This window comes from Salvelinus fontinalis, chromosome 3 (assembly GCF_029448725.1).
Source record: "Salvelinus fontinalis isolate EN_2023a chromosome 3, ASM2944872v1, whole genome shotgun sequence".
NCBI lineage: Eukaryota > Metazoa > Chordata > Actinopteri > Salmoniformes > Salmonidae > Salvelinus > Salvelinus fontinalis.
Window position 1 is genome coordinate 32,428,520 of NC_074667.1, and position 21,870 is coordinate 32,450,389.

Genomic DNA, 21,870 nt, shown 5'->3' on the forward strand with positions numbered 1-21,870 from the left:
ACTTTGTGTGATGCTATTTTGGCCTGGTCTCTCTTGTAAGAAAGTGTTAATGTCAATGAGACTAACCTGGTAAAATAAAGGTACATTTATTTATTTTTATAATTCAATGAGGAGATTACATTTTCAAGAGAATACAAAAGTGGCGAGGAGATGCCATCTTCCTGGGCCCATGGCATACATTGCTTGGTAAACTACATTGTACAAAAATCTAAACTCAACATGGTCCCATGAGCTGAAATAAAAGATGCCAGAAATGTTCCATATGCAGAGCAAGCTTATTTCTCTCAAATGTTTGTGCACAAATTTGTTTATATCCCTATTTGTGAGCATTTCTCCTTTGCCAAGATAATCCATCCACCTGACAGGCGTGGCATATCAAGAAGCTGATTAAACAGCATGATCATTACACAGGTACACCTTGTGCTGGGGACAATAAAAGGCCTCTCTAAAATGTGCAGTTTTGTCACACAACACAATGCCACAGATGTCTCAAGTTTTGAGGGAGCGTGCAATTGGCATGCTGACTGCAGGAATGTACACCAGAGCTGTTGCCAGATAATTAAATGTTAATTTCTCTACCATAAGCCGCCTCCAACGTTGTTTTAGAGAATTTGGCCTAACAACCGCAGACCATGTGTAACCACACCAACCCAGGACCTCCACATCCATCACCTGCAGGATTGTCTGAGACCTGCCACCCAGACAGCTGATGAAGCTGAAGAATTTCGCCCTTAAACCAACAGCGCCTTTAACCAGAAGCAGCACACTCCTGAACAGTGTCCTCAGAACCCAGATTCCACTCTTAATCCAACCGCAAATCAAGAGTACAAGGGAAGTGGCATAGTTGAGCTAGAGATGCACACATGATATCTTGCTAATTTCAAAACATGATACATAGTACTTTGATACAATATTTTCAGTGCCTAATGAAACAGTCCATACATATTTTAGGAATATATGCAAATATTAAAATCTATTCATGATTTATTTTCTTTTATCACATCTCATATATTGTGTTGAGGTAGTTTATTTCTTACCTCAGAGATACTACCTATAATGTATATAGGACCCACTTTAGAAGTGGATGGCAGACATGTTTGGTCACATCCGGTTTGGAGCGAGCGGTCGCATTTGCATTCGCTCTGCAGGTAGTATAACTTTTCATTTCATTTTCATTACATTTCATTATAGTACAACGGTTTAATTTGTCTAACCTTAGCAATTTCTTCTTAGCTAGCTACTTAGCCGTCTGTGTATAAAAGATAATTGCGTAATTATCGTATTCCGTCGTCTATCGTAGTCCACACTTATCTGCCCAGCAGCTAGCAAACGTCCACCGTCTACCGAATAGTAGTATAAACTTTTCATTACATTTCATTATAGTACAACGGTCTGATTTTCATTTTCACTACAGTACAACGGTTTGATTTGTTTGATCTTAGCTAGCTACATAGCCGTCTTTGCATCAAACATAATTGTGTAGTTATTGAGGTTCGCCAGCCAGCTATTTTCGCCCTAACGTAACGCAACGTAGCCAACACTGCTAGCTAGCCAGCTTGCCACCGAATAGCAGCATTGTAGAAACGAGTGCATTACAACGGAACGACTTGATCAGTGTAGTGTTGGCTGACTACACAGTTGTCTTTGCTATCTTTGATTTGTATTTGTTCGATCTTAGCTAGCTACTTAGCTGGCTCCATAGCCGTCTTTGTATCGGTGATAATTGTGTAGTTATCAAGGTTCGCTGAGGTTCGCTAGCCAGGTATTCTCGCCCTAACGTAACGTAACGTAACGTAGTCAACCCTGCTAACTAGCCAGCTAGCCACCGATTAGCAGCACGGTAGAAACGATTACATTACAACGGAACGACTTGACTTGTGTAGTGTTAGCTAGCTACATAGTTTTCTTTGCTATCTTTTTTTCTAAGATAATTGTGTAGCTTTGAGTAATTATCGGTTAGCTAGCCAGCTATTTTTCGCCTGCCGCGCTGCCGTCCTCCTACCTAGCCAACACTGCTAGCTAGCCAACTTCTACCGAATAGCAGCACTGTAGAAACTTACATTACAACGGGACGACTTGATTAGCGTAGTGTTAGCTAGTTGTCTTTGCTGTCCTTGTATCCATGATAATTGTGTAGTTTAGAGAAATTTAGTGAAATTGTCGAGGTTACCTAGCCAGCTTCACTTTCAACAACGTAGCCACTGCTAGCCAGGCTACTTCACCAGCCAGCAGTACTATATCATTTTAGTCAATAAGATCTTGTATTTTATTTTTATTTTTTTGCAACGTAAGCTTAACTTTCTGAACATTCGAGACGTGTAGCCCACTTGTCATTCTAATCTCCATTGCATTAGCGTAGCCTCTTCTGTAGCCTGTCAACCATGTGTCTGTCTGTCCCTGTTCTCTCCTCTCTGCACAGACCATACAAACGCTTCACACCGCGTGGCCGCGCCCACCCTAACCTGGTGGTCCCAGCCCGCACGACCCACGTGGAGTTCCAGGTCTCCGGTGGCCTCTGGAACTGCCGATCTGCGGCCAACAAGGCAGAGCTCATCTCAGCCTATGCGTCCCTCCAGTCCCTCGACTTCCTGGCACTGACGGAAACATGGCTCACCACAGATAACACTGCTACTCCTACTGCTCTCTCTTCGTCTGCCCACGTGTTCTCGCACACCCCGAGACCTTCTGGTCAGCGGGGTGGTGGCACCGGGATCCTCATCTCTCCCAAGTGGTCATTCTCTCTTTCTCCCCTTACCCATCTGTCTATCGCCTCCTTTGAATTCCATGCTGTCACAGTTACCAGCCCTTTCAAGCTTAACATCCTTATCATTTATCGCCCTCCAGGTTCCCTTGGAGAGTTCATCAATGAGCTTGATGCCTTGATAAGCTCCTTTCCTGAGGACGGCTCACCTCTCACAGTTCTGGGTGACTTTAACCTCCCCATGTCTACCTTTGACTCATTCCTCTCTGCCTCCTTCTTCCCACTCCTCTCCTCTTTTGACCTCACCCTCTCACCTTCCCCCCCTACTCACAAGGCTGGCAATACGCTTGACCTCATCTTTACTAGATGCTGTTCTCCCACTAACCTCATTGCAACTCCCCTCCAAGTCTCCGACCACTACCTTGTATCCTTTTCCCTCTCGCTCTCATCCAACACTTCCCACACTGCCCCTACTCGGATGGTATCGCGCCGTCCCAACCTCCGCTCTCTCTCCCCCGCTACTCTCTCCTCTTCCATCCTATCATCTCTTCCCTCTGCCCAAACCTTCTCCAACCTATCTCCTGATTCTGCCTCCTCAACCCTCCTCTCCTCCCTTTCTGCATCCTTTGACTCTCTATGTCCCCTATCCTCCAGGCCGGCTCGGTCCTCCCCTCCCGCTCCGTGGCTCGACGACTCATTGCGAGCTCACAGAACAGGGCTCCGGGCAGCCGAGCGGAAATGGAGGAAAACTCGCCTCCCTGCGGACCTGGCATCCTTTCACTCCCTCCTCTCTACATTTTCCTCTTCTGTCTCTGCTGCTAAAGCCACTTTCTACCACTCTAAATTCCAAGCATCTGCCTCTAACCCTAGGAAGCTCTTTGCCACCTTCTCCTCCCTCCTGAATCCTCCTCCCCCTCCCCCCCCCCTCCTCCCTCTCTGCAGACGACTTCGTCAACCATTTTGAAAAGAAGGTCGACGACATCCGATCCTCGTTTGCTAAGTCAAACGACACCGCTGGTTCTGCTCACACTGCCCAACCCTGTGCTTTGACCTCTTTCTCCCCTCTCTCTCCAGATGAAATCTCGCGTCTTGTGACGGCCGGCCGCCCAACAACCTGCCCGCTTGACCCTATCCCCTCCTCTCTCCTCCAGACCATTTCCGGAGACCTTCTACCTTACCTCACCTCGCTCATCAACTCATCCTTGACCGCTGGCTACGTCCCTTCCGTCTTCAAGAGAGCGAGAGTTGCACCCCTTCTGAAAAAACCTACACTCGATCCCTCCGATGTCAACAACTACAGACCAGTATCCCTTCTTTCTTTTCTCTCCAAAACTCTTGAACGTGCCGTCCTTGGCCAGCTCTCCTGCTATCTCTCTCAGAATGACCTTCTTGATCCAAATCAGTCAGGTTTCAAGACTAGTCACTCAACTGAGACTGCTCTTCTCTGTATCACGGAGGCGCTCCGCACTGCTAAAGCTAACTCTCTCTCCTCTGCTCTCATCCTTCTAGACCTATCGGCTGCCTTCGATACTGTGAACCATCAGATCCTCCTCTCCACCCTCTCCGAGTTGGGCATCTCCGGCGCGGCCCACGCTTGGATTGCGTCCTACCTGACAGGTCGCTCCTACCAGGTGGCGTGGCGAGAATCTGTCTCCTCACCACGCGCTCTCACCACTGGTGTCCCCCAGGGCTCTGTTCTAGGCCCTCTCCTATTCTCGCTATACACCAAGTCACTTGGCTCTGTCATAACCTCACATGGTCTCTCCTATCATTGCTATGCAGACGACACACAATTAATCTTCTCCTTTCCCCCTTCTGATGACCAGGTGGCGAATCGCATCTCTGCATGTCTGGCAGACATATCAGTGTGGATGACGGATCACCACCTCAAGCTGAACCTCGGCAAGACGGAGCTGCTCTTCCTCCCGGGGAAGGACTGTCCGTTCCATGATCTCGCCATCACGGTTGACAACTCCATTGTGTCCTCCTCCCAGAGCGCTAAGAACCTTGGCGTGATCCTGGACAACACCCTGTCGTTCTCCACCAACATCAAGGCGGTGGCCCGTTCCTGTAGGTTCATGCTCTACAACATCCGCAGAGTACGACCCTGCCTCACACAGGAAGCGGCGCAGGTCCTAATCCAGGCACTTGTCATCTCCCGTCTGGATTACTGCAACTCGCTGTTGGCTGGGCTCCCTGCCTGTGCCATTAAACCCCTACAACTCATCCAGAACGCCGCAGCCCGGCTGGTGTTCAACCTTCCCAAGTTCTCTCACGTCACCCCGCTCCTCCGCTCTCTCCACTGGCTTCCAGTTGAAGCTCGCATCCGCTACAAGACCATGGTGCTTGCCTACGGAGCTGTGAGGGGAACGGCACCTCAGTACCTTCAGGCTCTGATCAGGCCCTACACCCAAACAAGGGCACTGCGTTCATCCACCTCTGGCCTGCTCGCCTCCCTACCACTGAGGAAGTACAGTTCCCGCTCAGCCCAGTCAAAACTGTTCGCTGCTCTGGCACCCCAATGGTGGAACAAACTCCCTCACGATGCCAGGACAGCGGAGTCAATCACCACCTTCCGGAGACACCTGAAACCCCACCTCTTCAAGGAATACCTAGGATAAAGCAATCCTTCTGCCCCCCCCCCCCCCCCTTAAAAGATCTAGATGCACTATTGTAAAGTGGCTGTTCCACTGGATGTCATAAGGTGAATGCACCAATTTGTAAGTCGCTCTGGATAAGAGCGTCTGCTAAATGACTTAAATGTAAATGTAAATGTAATGTTTTTGTGATGGGGCTTTTATAAAGGTTACTGGGAGTTTTCTGCTACTTCTATCTTTTCAGATAATTTTAAGATGTAAAATTACTACGATGTACTGTAGATGGTGATGCTACATTGAAGGGGTTTCGATAGACTTGGTGGAACACTAACTTTTTCCAAATCAAAATCAAAGTTTATTTGTTGCATAAACAGTTTAGCAGATGTTGTTGCGGGTGCAGTTTTTATGTATCTAGCCCCTAACAATGCAGTTAAATGTCAAACAAGTACACAAATAAAATAAATATACACTGCTCAAAAAAATAAAGGGAACACTTAAACAACACAATGTAACTCCAAGTCAATTACACTTCTGTGAAATCAAACTGTCCACTTAGGAAGCAACACTGATTGACAATACATTTCACATGCTGTTGTGCAAATGGAATAGACAAAAGGTGGAAATTATAGGCAATTAGCAAGACACCCCCAATAAAGGAGTGGTTCTGCAGGTGGTGACCACAGACCACTTCTCAGTTCCTATGCTTCCTGGCTGATGTTTTGGTCACTTTTGAATGCTGGCGGTGCTTTCACTCTAGAGGTAGCATGAGACGGAGTCTACAACCCACACAAGTAGCTCAGGTAGTGCAGCTCATCCAGGATGGCACATCAATGCGAGCTGTGGCAAGAAGGTTTGCTGTGTCGGTCAGCGTAGTGTCCAGAGCATGGAGGCACTACCAGGAGACAGGCCAGTACATCAGGAGATGTGGAGGAGGCCTTAGGAGGGCAACAACCCAGCAGCAGGACCGCTACCTCCGCCTTTGTGCAAGGAGGAGCAGGTGGAGCACTGCCAGAGCCCTGCAAAATGACCTCCAGCAGGCCACAAATGTGCATGTGTCTGCTCAAACGGTCAGAAACAGACTCCATGAGGGTGGTATGAGGGCCCGACGTCCACAGGTGGGGGTTGTGCTTACAGCCCAACACCGTGCAGGACGTTTGGCATTTGCCAGAGAACACCAAGATTGGCAAATTCGCCACTGGCGCCCTGTGCTCTTCACAGATGAAAGCAGGTTCACACTGAGCACATGAGCACATGTGACAGACGTGACAGAGTCTGGAGACGCCGTGGAGAACGTTCTGCTGCCTGTAACATCCTCCAGCATGACCGGTTTGGCGGTGGGTCAGTCATGGTATGGGGTGGCATTTCTTTGGGGGGCCGCACAGCCCTCCATGTGCTCGCCTGAGGTAGCCTGACTGCCATTAGGTACCGAGATGAGATCCTCAGACCCCTTGTGAGACCATATGCTGGTGCGGTTGGCCCTGGGTTCCTCCTAATGCAAGACAATGCTAGACCTCACGTGGCTGGAGTGTGTCAGCAGTTCCTGCAAGAGGAAGGCATTGATGCTATGGACTGGCCCGCCCGTTCCCCAGACCTGAATCCAATTGAGCACATCTGGGACATCATGTCTCGCTCCATCCACCAACGCCACGTTGCACCACAGACTGTCCAGGAGTTGGCGGATGCTTTAGTCCAGGTCTGGGAGGAGATCCCTCGGGAGACCATCCACCATCTCATCAGGAGCATGCCCAGGCATTGTAGGGAGGTCATACAGGCACGTGGAGGCCACACACACTACTGAGCCTCATTTTGACTTGTTTTAAGGACATTACATCAAAGTTGGATCAGCCTGTAGTTTGGTTTTCCACTTTAATTTTGAGTGTGACTCCAAATCCAGACCTCCATGGGTTGATAAATTTGATTTCCATTGATCATTTTTGCGTGATTTTGTTGTCAGCACATTCAACTATGTAAAGAAAAAAGCATTTAATAAGAATATTTCATTCATTCAGATCTAGGATGTGTTATTTTAGTGTTCCCTTTATTTTTTTGAGCAGTGTATATAAAAAATATAAATGAAAAACACTCAATCTTGAATTGTCGGAACGAATCCATTTAACAAACCAAATAGCACTGTAAAAGTAATCCAAATGCAATATGTACATATTTTTTACCCGGTTGAATTTACACAACATATACTAAGAATGATATGTACAGCAGTAGATATATTAGAGTGAGCTATGCCAAGAATCCAGTATATAAATAAATATGTGGTGTGTATAAACAGTGTAACTAAAACGCAATGTACAGTAGTAGAAATAATAGAATGAAATATGTCAAGAATACAGTATTTAAATACACAGTACAAAACCCCATGGCAAAATGGATAGAATTGCAGGAATTTAGTAAAATAAATATAAATGTATGTGAATGACAGTATATGGACAGTATGTAAATAGAAAAGGTGGGTACAGCAGTAGTTATTTAGGGTGAGCCATGACTAGAATACAGTATATACAGTGCATTCAGAAAGTTTTCAGATCCATTGACTCTTTACACATTTTGATACGTTACAGCCTTATTAATTCTTACATTCTTCACATCCGGATGAAAAGTGTGCCCAAAGTAAACTGCCTGCTACTCAGGCCCAGAAGCAAGCATATGCATATAATTGGTAGATTTGGATAGAAAACACTCTACAGTTTCAAAAACTGTTACAATTATGTCTGTGGGTATAACAGAACTTATTTGGCAGGTGAAACCCCGAGGACAAACGATCCAGGATTTTTTTTGGGGGGGGGGTCACTGTCTTCAATGGGCTTTCAATGTGGATCTAGATTTTTAAGGCACTTGCTTGCAGTTCCTATCGCTTCCACTAGATGTCAACAGTCTTTAGAAATTGGTTGATGTTTTTCCTTTGAGTAATGAAGAAGTTTGGCTGTTCAGAACGAGGGTTGAGTCTAGTGTACTGTTGTGGTTTGGGCGCAAGACCTGAAAGCTCGCTCCACTTTGTTTTCGTCCTGTATTGAACACAGTTTAATCGGTCTTAAATTTTATTGATTATTTAGGTTTAAAAATACCTAAAGTTGGATTAGGAAAGTTGTTTGGATAAAGTTTACAGGTAACTATATTAGATACTTTGTAGTCATGTTGCGCGAGTTGGAACCGGTGTATTTTCTGAATCAAACGTGCCAAATAAATTGACATTTTGGAGATATAACGATGGAATTTATCGAACAAAAGAACCATTTGTGATGTTTAATGGACATATTGGAGTGCCAACCGAAGAAGATCTTCAAAGGTAAGGCATGAATTATATCGTTATTACTGACTTTTGTGTCGCGCCTGGCGGGTTGAAATGTGATTTTCATGTGTTTGTTTGATGGGGTGCTGTCTTCAGATAATAGCATGGTTTGCTTTCGCCGTAAAGCCTTTTTGAAATCTGACACTGTGGCTGGATTAACAAGAAGTTAATCTTTAAACCGATGTATAACACTTGTATAATTCATGAATTATTATTATGAGTATTTCTGTTTTTGAATTTGGCGCGCTGCTATTTCACTGGGTGTTGTCAAATCAATCCCGTGAACGGGATTGGCACGCGAAGGGATCACTAAGAAGTTTTTTTTTTAAAGTTTCCTCATCAATCTACACACAATACCCTATAATGACAAAGCAAAAACTGGTTTTCAGAAATTTTTGCAAATGTATTATAAAAAAAAAAAATGGAACTATCAAATGTACATAAGTATTCAGACCCTTTACTCAGTACTTTGTTGAAGCCACTTTGCAGCAATTACAGCCTTGAGTCTTCTTAGGTATGATGCTACAAGCTTGGCACACCCATATTTGTCGAGTTTCTCCCATTCTTCTCTGCATATCCTCTCAAGCTCTGTCATATTAGATGGGGAGCGTCGCTGCACAGCTATTTTCAGGTCTCTCCAGAGACGTTAGATCGGGTTGAAGTCTGGGCTCTGGCTGGGCCATAGGGATGGTGCCACGTTTCTTCCAGATGTGACACTTGGCATTCAGGCCAAAGAGTGCAATCTTGGTTTCATCAGATCAGAGAATCTTGTTTCTCATGGTCTGAGAGTCTTTAGGTGCCTTTTGGCAAACTCCAAGCGAGCATTCATGTGCCTTTTACTGAGGAGTGGCTTCCTTCTGGCCACTCTACTAAAAAGGCCTGATTGGTGAAGTTTTGCAGAGATGGTTGTCCTTCTGTAAGATTCTCCTATCTCCACAGAGGAACTCTGGAGCTCTGTCAGAGTGACCATCAGGTTCTTGGTCACCTCCCTGACTAAGGCCCTTCTCCCCCGATTGCTCAGTTTGGCCGGGTGGCCAGCTCGAGGAATAATCTTGGTGGTTCCAACTTCTCCCATTTAAGAATGATAGAGGCCACTGTGTTCTTGGGGACATTCAATGCTGCAGACACTTTTTTGTACCCTTCCCAAGATCTGTGCATTGACACAATCTTGGAAGGGGTCTGAATACTTTCCGAATGCACCAAATGTTTTACAACACCTACTCATTCAAGGGTTTTTCTTTATTTTTACTATTTTCTACATTGTAGAATAATAGTGAAGACATCAAAACTATGAAATAACACATGGAATCATGTAGGTAACGAAAAAGTGTAAACAAATCTAAATATTTGAGATTCTTCAAATAGCCACCCTTTGCCTTGATGACAGCTTTGCACACTCTTGGAATTCTCTCAACCAGCTTCACCTGGAATGCTTTTCCAACAGTCTTGAAGGAGTTCCCAAGTATGCTGAGCACTTGTTGGTTGCTTTTCTTTCACTCTGTGGTCTAACTCATCCCAAACCATCTCAATTGGGTAGAGGTTGGGTGATTGTGGAGGCCAGGTCATCTGATGCAGCACTCAATCACTCTCCTTTTTGGTAAAATAGCCCTTACACAGCCTGGAGGTTTGTTGGGTCATTGTCCTGTTGAAAAACAAATGATTGTCCCACTAAGCCCAAACCAGATGGCATGGTGTATCGCTGTGATAGCCGTGCTGATTAAGTGTGCCTTGAATTCTAAATAAATCACTGACAGTGTCACCAGCAAAGCACCCCCACACCATCACACCTCCTCCTCCATACATTATGGTGGGAAATGCACATGCAGACATCATCCATTCACCCACACGGCGTCTCACAAAGACACGGCGATTGGAACCAAAAATCGCGCATTTGGACTCCAGACCAAATGACAGATTTCCACCTGTCTAATGTCTATTGCTCGTATTTCTTGGCCCAAACAAGTCTCTTCTTTCTATTGGTGTCCTTTAGTAATGGTTTCTTTGCAGCAATTCCACCATGAAGGCCTGAAACACACAGTCTCCTCTGAACAGTTTATGTTGAGATGTGTTTGTTACTTGAACTCTGTGAAGCATTTATTTGGGCTGCAATTTCGGAGGCTGGTAACTTATCCTCTGCAGCAGAGGTAACTCTGGGTCTTCCATTCCTCTGGCGGTCCTCATGAGACCCAGTTTCATCATAGAGCTTGATTTTTTTTGCGACTGCACTTGAAGAAACTTTGAAAGTTCTTGAAATGTTCCGCATTGACTGACCTTCCTGTCTTAAAGTAATGATGGACTGTCGTTTCTTTTTGCTTATTTGAGCTGTTCTTGTCATAATATGAACTTGGTCTTTTACCAAATAGGGCTATCTTCAGTAAACCCCCCATACCTTGTCACAACACAACTGATTGGCTCAAACACATTAAGGAAAGAAATTCCTGAAATGAACTTTTAACCTTTTCACACGTACCAACACATGGATGTGATCATTCTACAGTGGTCCCTGTAGCATACGATCAAACCGGTGTGATTAGAACCTTTATTTAGAATGGCCAGTTTCGAATGAAGCTACAATCAGCATTTTAGCTGGCCACAATTTTTTCAGAAACATTTTGCACAAACACAGTCCTTACAAAGTTATGTCCAGAATGTGAGCAGTTTATTTTTGGATGCAATGTTCAGACATTCACAGAAGTATCTACAGCATAACACAATCATCCAAACCAGAAAAATGTAGGCTACATTTGTCCTAGCGCTAACTGAGGAAAGATTGACTTAACACAAGCGGTCATATTTTTTTAACTCTCGGCTGACATAAGCTACAATATGAATTAGCTAATAGCAATTACTATTTATAATTACTCACAGCATTGAGCAAAATTATTTAGTAAAACACTCTAGAAATCGAAAGTAATCCGACGATGGGTAGTTTCTGTGCACTGCCATTCTTTTTCTCTCTCACAGAAACCAAAGATAATAAGAGAAGACAAGATGAGTTTGGTCTGTTTATAGTATGCATGTTGAAGGGGGGGTGTCGTCTACCATCGTTCACATCCCACCATTCACTTCCGGAAGTTCTCAAAAAATGAGTGAACCCTTACTCACCTCATTTTGTTATAACATTTTTGGTCCGACAGACGATTACGTGAAACCCAGAATGCATTGTATGTCAACAAACATGGCTCCACACATAGCTGGAATTAGCTTAGCTCATTATAATCAGTACAACCTTCAAAAAAGTATTTTAACTTCAAAAAAGGTTTTTACACACATATTATGTCCCCAGTACAATCTATGCAAGAATTGGAATGCATGATTCGTCATCAGTACTTGAAAACATGTGAATAAAACAGTAAATATATCAATAATTACCACACAAAACATTTTCTGATCGTGATTTATTGATACAAGTGGCGCGTGCCGGCAGTCAATCACGTAACCTCTCACTCCCACTCTGAGCCATTCAGTGTTGTTGTTTACAGTTGAAGTCGGAAGTTTACATACACCTTAGCCAAATACATTTCAACTCAGTTTGAAGTGAGCTCCACCGGGGCAGTCCTGTTAGTTCTCATATATACTGCTTACACTGACAAGTTATATTTGCATGATTTATATTATTCATAATTAATTCATCATTAACGTTTGTTTCATGTATGTGATTGACCAATACCGCACGAGGCTTCTTCTCTCCAAGCTGAGACCTTGAAACTGAGATATTGTCACGGATTCCCCCGGCACTGCTGCCCTTCCATGCACCAGTTCCGGAGGTCTACGTCACCGGCCTCTAGACATCAGTGAACTGTCTCATTACGCACACCTATTCCAATTCCCCTGATTAGTAATTGTATATATAGTTGAAGTCGGAAGTTTACATACACCTTAGCCAAATACATTTAAATTCAGTTTTCACAATTCCTGACATTTAATCCTAGTAAAAATTCCCTGTCTTAGGTCAGTTAGGATCACCACTTTATTTTAAGAATGTGAAATGTCAGAATAATAGTAGAGAGAATGAGTTATTTCAGCGTTTATTTCTTTCATCACATTCCCAGTGGGTCAGAAGTTTACATACACTCAATTAGTATTTGGTAGCATTGCCTTTAAATTGTTTAACTTGGGTCAAATGTTTCGGGTAGCCTTCAACAAGCTTCCCACAATAAGTTGGGTGAATGTTGGCCCATTCCTTCTGACAGAGCTGGTGTAACTTAATCAGGTTTCTAAGCCTCCTTGCTCGCACACACTTTTTCAGTTCTGCTCACAAATTTTCTATAGGATTGAAGTCAGGGCTTTGTGATGGCCACTCCAATACCTTGACTTTGTTGTCCTTAAGCCATTTTGCCACAACTTTGGAAGTATGCTTGGGGTCATTGTCCATTTGAAAGAACCATTTGCGACCAAGCTTTAACTTCCTGACTGATGTCTTGAGATGTTGCTTCAATATATCCACATAATATTCCTTTCTCATGATGCCATCTATTTTGTGAAATGCACCAGTCCCTCCTGCAGAAAAGCACCACAACAACATGATGCTGCCACCCCTGTGCTTCAAGGTTGGGATGGTGTTCTCCGGCATGCAAGCCTCCCCCTTTTTCCTCCAAACATAATGATGGTCATTATGGCCAAACAGTTCTATTTTTGTTTCATCAGACCAGAGGACATTTTTTGCAAAAGCACGATCTTTGTCCCTATGTGCAGTTGCAAACCATAGTCTGGCTTTTTTTACGGCGGTTTTGGAGCAGTGGCTTCTTCCTGCTGACCGGCCTTTCAGGTTATGTCAATATAGGACTCGTTTTACTGTGGATAGATACTTTTGTACTTGTTTCCTCCAGAATCTTCACAAGGTCCTTTGCTGTTGTTCTGGGATTGATTTGCACGTTTCGCACCAAAGTACATTCATCTCTAGGAGACAGAACACGTCTCCTTCCTGCATGACGGCAGCGTGGTCCCATGGTGTTTATACTTGCATACTATTGTTTGTACAGATGAACGTGGTGCCTTCAGGCGTTTGGAATTTGCTCCCAAGGATGAACCAGACTTGTGGAGGTCTACAATGTTTTTTCTGAGTTCTTGGCTGATTTCTTTGGATTTTCCCGTGATATCAAGCAAAGAGGCTCTGAGTTTGAAGGTAGGCCTCGAAATACATCCACAGGTACACCTCCAATTGACTCAAATGATGTCAATTAGCCTATCAGAAGCTTCTAAAGCATGACATAATTTTCTGGAATTTTCCAAGCTGTTTAAAGGCACAGTCAACTTAGTGTATGTAAACTTCTGACTAGAGGTCGACCGATTAATCGGAATGGCCAATTAATTAGGGACGATTTCAAGTTTTCATAACAAGTTTTTACACCTTTATTTAACTAGGCAAGTCAGTTAAGAACACATTCTTATTTTCAATGATGGCCTAGGAACGGTGGGTTAACTGCCTTGTTCAGGGGCAGAACGACAGATTTTTACCTTGTCAGCTCCGGGATTCAATCTTGCAACCTTACAGTTAACTAGTCCAATGCTCTAACCACCTGCCTCTCATTGCACTTCACGAGGAGCCTGCCTGTTACGCGAATGCAGTAAGAAGCAAAGGTAAGTTGCTAGCTAGCATTAAACTTATCTTATAAAAAACAATCAATCAATCAATCATAATCACTAGTTAACTACACATGGTTGATGAAATTACTAGTTTATCTAGCGTGTCCTGCGTTGCATATAATCGATGCGGTGCGCATTCGCAGAAAAATGACTTGTACCAACGTGTACCTAACCATAAACATCAATGCCTTTCTTAAAATCAATACACAGAAGTATATATTTTTAAACCTGCATATTTAGCTAAAAGAAATCCAGGTTAGCAGGCAATATTAACGAGGTGAAATTGTGTCACTTCTTATATGCGATAATAATAAACGTTTTGTTTTCGAAATTATAGTTTCCGGATTCGACCATATTAATGACCAAAGGCTCGTATTTCTGTGTGTTATTATGTTATAATTAAATCTATGATTTGATATTTGATAGAGCAGTCTGACTGAGCGATGGTAGGCAGCAGCAGGCTCGTAAGCATTCATTCAAACAGCACTTTAGTGCGTTTTGCCAGCAGCTCTTCACTGTGCTTCAAGCATTGGGTCTACCTGGGCTCGAACCAGCCTACCTGGGCTCGAACCAGGAACACATTGACAACAACCACCCTCGAAGCAGCGTTACCCATGCAGAGCATGGTGACCCATCAGAGCGAGTGACGTTTGAAACGCTATTAGCGTGCACCCCGCTAACTAGCTAGCCATTTCACATCGGTTACACCAGCCTAATCTCGGGAGTTGATAGGCTTGAAGTCATAAACAGCGCAATGCTTGAAGCACAGCACGAGGAGAGGGACGGAAGCTATACTGTTACACTGGCAATACTAAAGTGCCTATAAGAACATCCAATAGTCAAAGGTATATGGAATACAAATGGTATAGAGAGAAATATTCCTATAAATACTATATTAACTACAACCTAAAACCTCTTACCTTGGAATATTGAAGTATCATGTTAAAAGGAACCACCAGCTTTCATATGATCTCATGTTCTGAGCAAGGAACTTAAACGTTAGCTTTTTTACATGGCACATGTTGCACTTTTACTTTCTTCTCCAACACTTTGTTTTTGCATTATTTAAACCAAATTGAACATGTTTCATTATTTATTTGAAGTTAAATGAATTTTTATTGATGTATTATATTAAGTTAAAATAAGTGTTCATTCAGTATTGTTGTAATTGTCATTATTACAAATACATTTTAAAAACCGTCCGATTAATCGGTATCGGCTTTTTTGGCCCTCCAATAATCGGTATCGGCGTTGAAAAATCATAATCGGTTGACCTCTACTTCTGACCCACTGGAATTGTGATACAGTGAGTTATAAGTGAAATAATCTGTCTGTAGACAATTGTTGGAAAAATGACTTGCGTCATGCACAAAGTAGATGTCCTAACTGACTTGCCAAAACTATGGTTCGTTAACAAGAGATTTGTGGAGTGGTTGAAAACAAGTTTTAATGACTCCAATCTAAGTGTATGTAAACTTTTGACTTCAACTGTATGTATGTAGCTAGTGAGCTAAGCTGTAGCATTAGCAATGTCTTTCAAAAGGAGACAACTCACAAATGCGGAAATTCTGGAGATTTTTTAAAATTCTGACATTAAGTCTGAAGGTCAGGAATCAGATTCTGACAGTGAGGAGCTGCCCCAACCTTTCAGCCATTGAGAACCCTGAATCTGAGGACCACTTTGGGGCAGTTATTGTTCAGTCACAGCATGAATATGAAATATGGGTTATGCATATTCCATTTTTTTCCTCTAGTAAAACAAGTTTTTGTTGTTGTTGTTCAACCAACCACAACCAATACTGCAATAAAATAGATGACTATTACATATTGGCATACAGTATGTGTTTTCTTGCTGTGTTTTCATCCAGTAAAACTGTTAAGGAGTGTACGCTAGCATACAAAGCTGGCCTCAACCTTCAGCTTGTAAGATGTCCAGCTCCAGTTCCAGTTATGATATTGGCAAATACTGTTTGTGGTTTCTTAAAGTACAGAATAAAGGGGAATTATTAGTAATTAGAATACAATATAAGGATATAGCAATAAAACAATATTACAAAGAAGTAGCATAATAAACACTGCTATGAAAATAGTATATTGCATTGACAAAATCACAAATTTGAGTTAAAACAGTAAGAAACAGCAACTTTTGAGCTCCACAAGGGGGCAGGGCAGGGCAGAACAGCGCTGTGTTAAATATGCCAAATGAAAACAAACCATCGTCATATAATTTTTATTTAACTAGGCAAGTCACTTAACATCAAATTATTATTTACAACGACGCTAGGCCAATTGTGCACCGCTCTATGGGACTCCCTGTCACGGCCAGTTGTGATACAGTCTGGATTCGAACCTGGGTTGGGAGTCGCAAGGCCTGGGTAACTTCCAAATACAACACAAGCTAATACTTCTCTGACGCAATTAGCATTGTTTTACAGAGCTAATATAATAATGTAGCTAGCTAACGTTACATAAGCACGATTGAATATAATTCCATAATGGTTCTGAAATTAGTAACGTTACCTCGCGTGTCCACGGTTATAAGGAATATACACACATATATTATGCACCATACATACAGTGAGCTACAGTAGAAACGGCATAACAAGACATACTGAAACTATTATAACGTAATAAGGCACTTACTTTAATAGAAACGCAGCCTGGATTTAAACCAGGGTGTTTGTAGTGACGCCTCTAGCGCTGAGATGCTGTGCCTTAGACCGCTGCGCCACTTGGGATTCATAAGGCCAGGGTAGCTTCAAAATACAACACAAGCTAATACTTCTCTGACGAAATTAGCATTGTTTTACAGAGCTAATAGAAGAATGTAGCGAGCTACATAAGCACGATTGAATATAACACCATCAAGGTTATGAAATGAGTAACGTTACCTTGCGTGTATAAGGAATATATTGTAACGACCCTGGGTTTATAAGCGCGGAAATCGACTCTGCCGCTGGAGCATGCTTTTGCGGCACAGTCGATAGCGCGCCGGACCTCGGGCTAGGAGGTCGAGGGTTCGAGACCTGCTCCCTGCCTGTTTCATTACATTGGTGTCGGAAGTGATCGGACCTCGCATCCACGACAGTGCGTGTGCTTGGCCGGTGAGCGCGTTCCTGTAAGACGTAAAGTCGCGAGGACGCGCTCTTTGAAAGGAGGGAGTAGTGTAACGACCCTGGGTTTATAAGCGCGGAAATCGACTCTGCCGCTTGAGCATGCTTTTGCGGCACAGTTGATAGCGCGCCGGACTTCGGGCTAGAAGGTCGAGGGTTCGAGACCCGCTCCCTCCCGTTTCAAGGGGTGGCAGGGAGCTTAGTGATTAGAGCGTTGGGCCAGTAACCGAAAGGTTGCTAGATCGAATCCCTGAGCTGACAAGGTAAAAATCTCTTGTTATGCCCCTCAACAAGGCAGTTAACCCTGGTCCTAGGCTGTCATTGTAAAGAAGAATCTGTTATTAATAGCCTAGATAAATACAAAATGTACTGTTGTGTAACAATCACATTCTGGAATGGAGAGAACATTCTAACATCACGTGCATGAAAAACTCATGCTGGGGCAACCGTTACAGATATTTGGAACTCATGTATGAAAGGTTAAAAAGGCACACCTGTTAATTGAAATGCATTTCAGGTGACTACCCCATGAAGCTGGTTGAGAGAATGCCAAGAATCTCAAATATACTTAGATTTGTTGAACACTTTTTTGATTACTACATGATTCCATATGTGTTATTTCACAGTTCACTATTATTCTACAATGTAGAAAATAGTAAAAAAATAAAGAAAAACCCCTGAATGAGAAGGTGTTTTAAAACTTTTGACGGGTAGTGTACATATAAAGTGGTCAGAACAGTATCTAACATTATTAAAGTGACCAGTGTTCAATGACTCTATGTGCATAGGTCTTCAATCTCTAAAATGCAGCGTAGTGGTAGCTGGCTAGTTCATTCTAAATTGTTTTCAAGGTACTTACAGCAAGAGTAATTACTTGTCGGCTGACTCTTCTTATCTTCCTTCCTCAGCTCAAATTGATGAGCAATTTACATAAGCTAAGCAGGAAAGAAAATCGCAGGAATTCAGCAAATGAGCTGAAATTGATGAGCGAACGTATACGCGCAAGAAAAATAGACAAGCAGCAGGAATTGAGCAACCAATGCAGTAGACTGTTTCTGGGAATCTGAAGGAAACAGTGGCAGCATTTTTCTCAGAGGTGTCAAGACAGTAATTAACAGAACAGTCATTCTGGGGGTAATTCTTCAGGAATTCACAAAGGCGCAAAAGCAGTATATCATCCCTTAAAGACAAGGCAAGAGTGATTACTTATCGGCTGACTCTTCTTACTTCCTCAGCTCAAATTGATATGCAATTGATATAAGCTAAGCAGGAAAGAAAGCAGCAGGAATTGAGCAGACTGTTTCTGGACATCTGAAGGAAATATTGTCAGGATTGGCAGGCGTCAAGACAGTAATTAACAGGACAGTCATTCTGGAGCTAATTCTTCAGGAATTCACCAAAGGCGCAAAAGATGTTCCACTTCTTATGGGACTTCATGTATGGAACTCCACGTCTCTTATTGAACTCCAGAAGCACATCAAGTTCATTTCAATTCCCTGTAAGGACACATCAGTTATCCAACCATTAACACCTTGGATTCAACTGATAAAGATAATTGTCCAAATAACGCCCTATTCATTCACTTGCTGTATTAAATGACAGACTTGATATGATAAGTGGAAAGGTGTGAAATTATCTTGTTAAACTGTCAATTACAGTTATCTTGAAACTGATCTGTTCAAGCTCTTTAGTAATACTCTTTTGTAACGCTGCTATGATACATAACAAAAACAGTTTTTAAAACAGTTTTATAACACCAGCCTATGAATCAGTTCTTTCCATTCTAAATATCGTTGATGCTATTAAAATCACCAAAAGTTGTTAATCATTGGCCAACTTTAAAACTTTTACAATTGTATAGTTCAGTAATAATAGCCTTCTCCATGCTTTATGGCTGCACTCATCCTGACAATGTGTCACAACTTATATGTCTACACGAGTCCATATTCCTTACAGAAAGCCTTTGTTGAACTGAACTGAACTGAACTGAAATTGGAACTTAATGCAGGTAAAATAAAGTATATGTTATTTTCAAAGTCAAGCAAAAATGTATCTGATAGTGCTTTCATTGATTGTGTCCCTACTCATAAATATCAAGGCATCTGGATTGATGAAAGCTTGGCTTCAAAAAGCATGTTGATGAGTTAGTTAAGAAGTTAAGAATTAAAATATGCTTATTTTATAGGAATAGGCAGAGGCCTCATGCCCATAGGGGTCACAAGGGAACATTTTTTAAATACCTTTAAATAAAATGTTCAGATGTTAAATGAATTACTAAACTTAATTTTTAAGCCTACGTTATATCAGAATTATTTATAAAAAGATCTTTCAGCTGTATTTTACGAAGGGGGCACACTGACTGGACCAGGCAAAGAGTGAGAGTAAGTGGTTCCTTCCTAGGTGCACCACATAGCAAAGATATGCTTGGCAGGATGCTAGAAAGTGTACATGCAGATCGTCAATGGAGGAGGAGAGAGAGTGTCAAGTGACGCACACAGCGTTTGATTTGATTTTAACTGCCAGTGATGGGCAGGAGTCGCAGGAAGTATGTTTGTTCATGAATTTGATCAAGCTATGCAGCATATTGACTCCATCTTGACAGATAAATACAACTAACATGTTTTGTTGTTTCTCTGTAACCTAGCAATGTTATGAAGTTGGCTTTAGCTAGCCAGCTATATATGTTCCCAATTTCCATTCAGGTGTTTAAAAATGGAAAATTCTCTATATTCCAGCCACCCCTACTCATCCTCGTGTACATTGTGCCCCCTTTAAAATAATGGGTGCATGACGCCCCCCCACCTTTCATTAAATAGCAGAAAACGAATAATTCATTTGACATTAATTTCAGTCTTAGACTATGATGATATCGTCTATATGAATGCATCTGCCACTGTGTTGAAGCCACTGGACGCAGTTTATCATAGCGCATTACACTTTATTACAGGCTATGTCACGTTCTGACCTTAGTTCCTTTTTTATGTCTTTTTATGTCTTTTTGGAGCGGGTCGCCGCTCCAAAAAGGCACGTAAGTGGGCCAAGACTATGGTGGAGTGAGGTCCACGTCCCGCACCAGAGCCGCCACCGCGGTGAAATGCCCACCCAGACCCTCCACTATAGGTTCAGGTTTTGCGGCCGGAGTCCGCACCTTTGGGAGGGGGGGGGGGTACTGTCACGTTCTGACCTTAGTTCCTTTTTTATGTCTTTATTTTAGTTGGTCAGGGTGTGAGTTGGGGTGGGCATTCTATGTTGTTTTTCTATGTTTTGTTCTGTTGTTATATTTCTATGTGTTTGGCCTAGTATGGTTCTCAATCAGAGGCAGGTGTCAGTCGTTGTCTCTGATTTGGAGCCATATTTAGGTAGCCTGTTTTATATTGTGTTTGGTGGGTGGTTGTTTCCTGTTTCAGTGTTTGCACCATACGGGACTGTTTCGGTGTTTTGTTCATGTTTTGTTATTTTTGTTCTGTGTTCATTTTGATTTATTAAAAATCTATTATGGACACTTACCACGCTGCACATTGGTCCGATCCTTCATACTCCTCGTCTGAAGAGGAGGAAAATCGTTACAGAACCACCCACCAAACAAGGACCAAGCAGCATGGTAACATGGAGCAGAGGGTTCTGGACTCCTGGACATGGGAGGAAATTTTCGACGGCAAAGGACACTGGGCACAGCCGGGGGACTATCGCCGTCCAAAAGAGGAGCTGGAGGCAGCTAGAGCGGAGCGGCGCCACTACGAGGAATTGGCGCGAGGTAACGGGCACGAGAGGCAGCCCCAGAATTTCTTTGGGGGGGGGGGGGGGGGGGGGGGCACATGGGTGGATTGGCGGATTCAGGTAGGAGACCTGAGCCAACTCCCCGTGCTTACCGTCGCAAGAGAGTGACTGGGCAGGCACCGTGTTATGCGGGGGAGCGCACGATGTCTCCAGTGCGCACGCATAGCCCGGTGCGCTACATCACAGCTCCTCGAATCAGCCGGGCTAGAGTGGGCATTGAGCCAGGAGGGATGATGCCGGCTCAGCGCATCTGGTCTCCAGTACGTCTCCTCGGCCCGGGGTATACTGCACCAGCCCTACGTACGGTGTCTCCAGTTCGCCAGAACAGCCCAGTGCGGCCTGTTCCAACTCCCCGCACTTGCCGGGCTACAGGGGGGATCCAGCCAGGACGAGTGGTGCTAGCTCTGCGCTCGAGACCGCCAGTGCGCCTCCACGGTCCAGTGCATCCGGTGCCTCGGCCAAGGACAAGGCCTAATGCATGTCTCCCCAGCATGGTGAGTTCTGTCTGTGCTAAGCACTAACCCTCCTGCATGTCTCCCCAGCCTAGTGAGTCCTGTGCCTTCTCCCAGAGCCAGGCCTTCTGTGTGTCTCTCCAATCCAGTGATAATCCATGGCACAAAGCCTCCAGTGATAATCCATGGCAAGAAGCCTCCAGTGATAATCCATGGCAAGAAGCCTCCAGTGATACTCCATGGCAAGAAGCCTCCAGTGATAATCCATGGCAAGAAGCCTGCAGTGATAATCCATGGCAAGAAGCCTCCAGTGATGATCCATGGCACGAAGCCTCCAGTGATG

At 43.5% G+C, this 21,870-nt stretch overlaps 1 protein-coding gene and 1 long non-coding RNA gene across 3 annotated transcripts in view; one reads left to right on the top strand and one right to left on the bottom strand.

The window, feature by feature from the left end:
* The window catches only part of slc6a11a (solute carrier family 6 member 11a), a 74,626-nt gene that overhangs the window by 15,625 nt on the left and 37,131 nt on the right, over positions 1-21,870 (top strand). The gene's annotated exons all lie outside the window — the stretch shown is intronic.
* On the bottom strand, positions 11,981-17,416 carry LOC129844422 (uncharacterized). Of its 2 annotated transcripts, XR_008757952.1 has the most exons (3): positions 17,077-17,416; positions 16,829-16,941; positions 11,981-16,164 (listed from the first exon to the last, which is right to left on the bottom strand). It is a non-coding gene; the product is annotated as an uncharacterized LOC129844422 (long non-coding RNA). The 2 variants fall into 2 exon arrangements; XR_008757951.1 differs by having other exon boundaries at positions 16,829-17,416.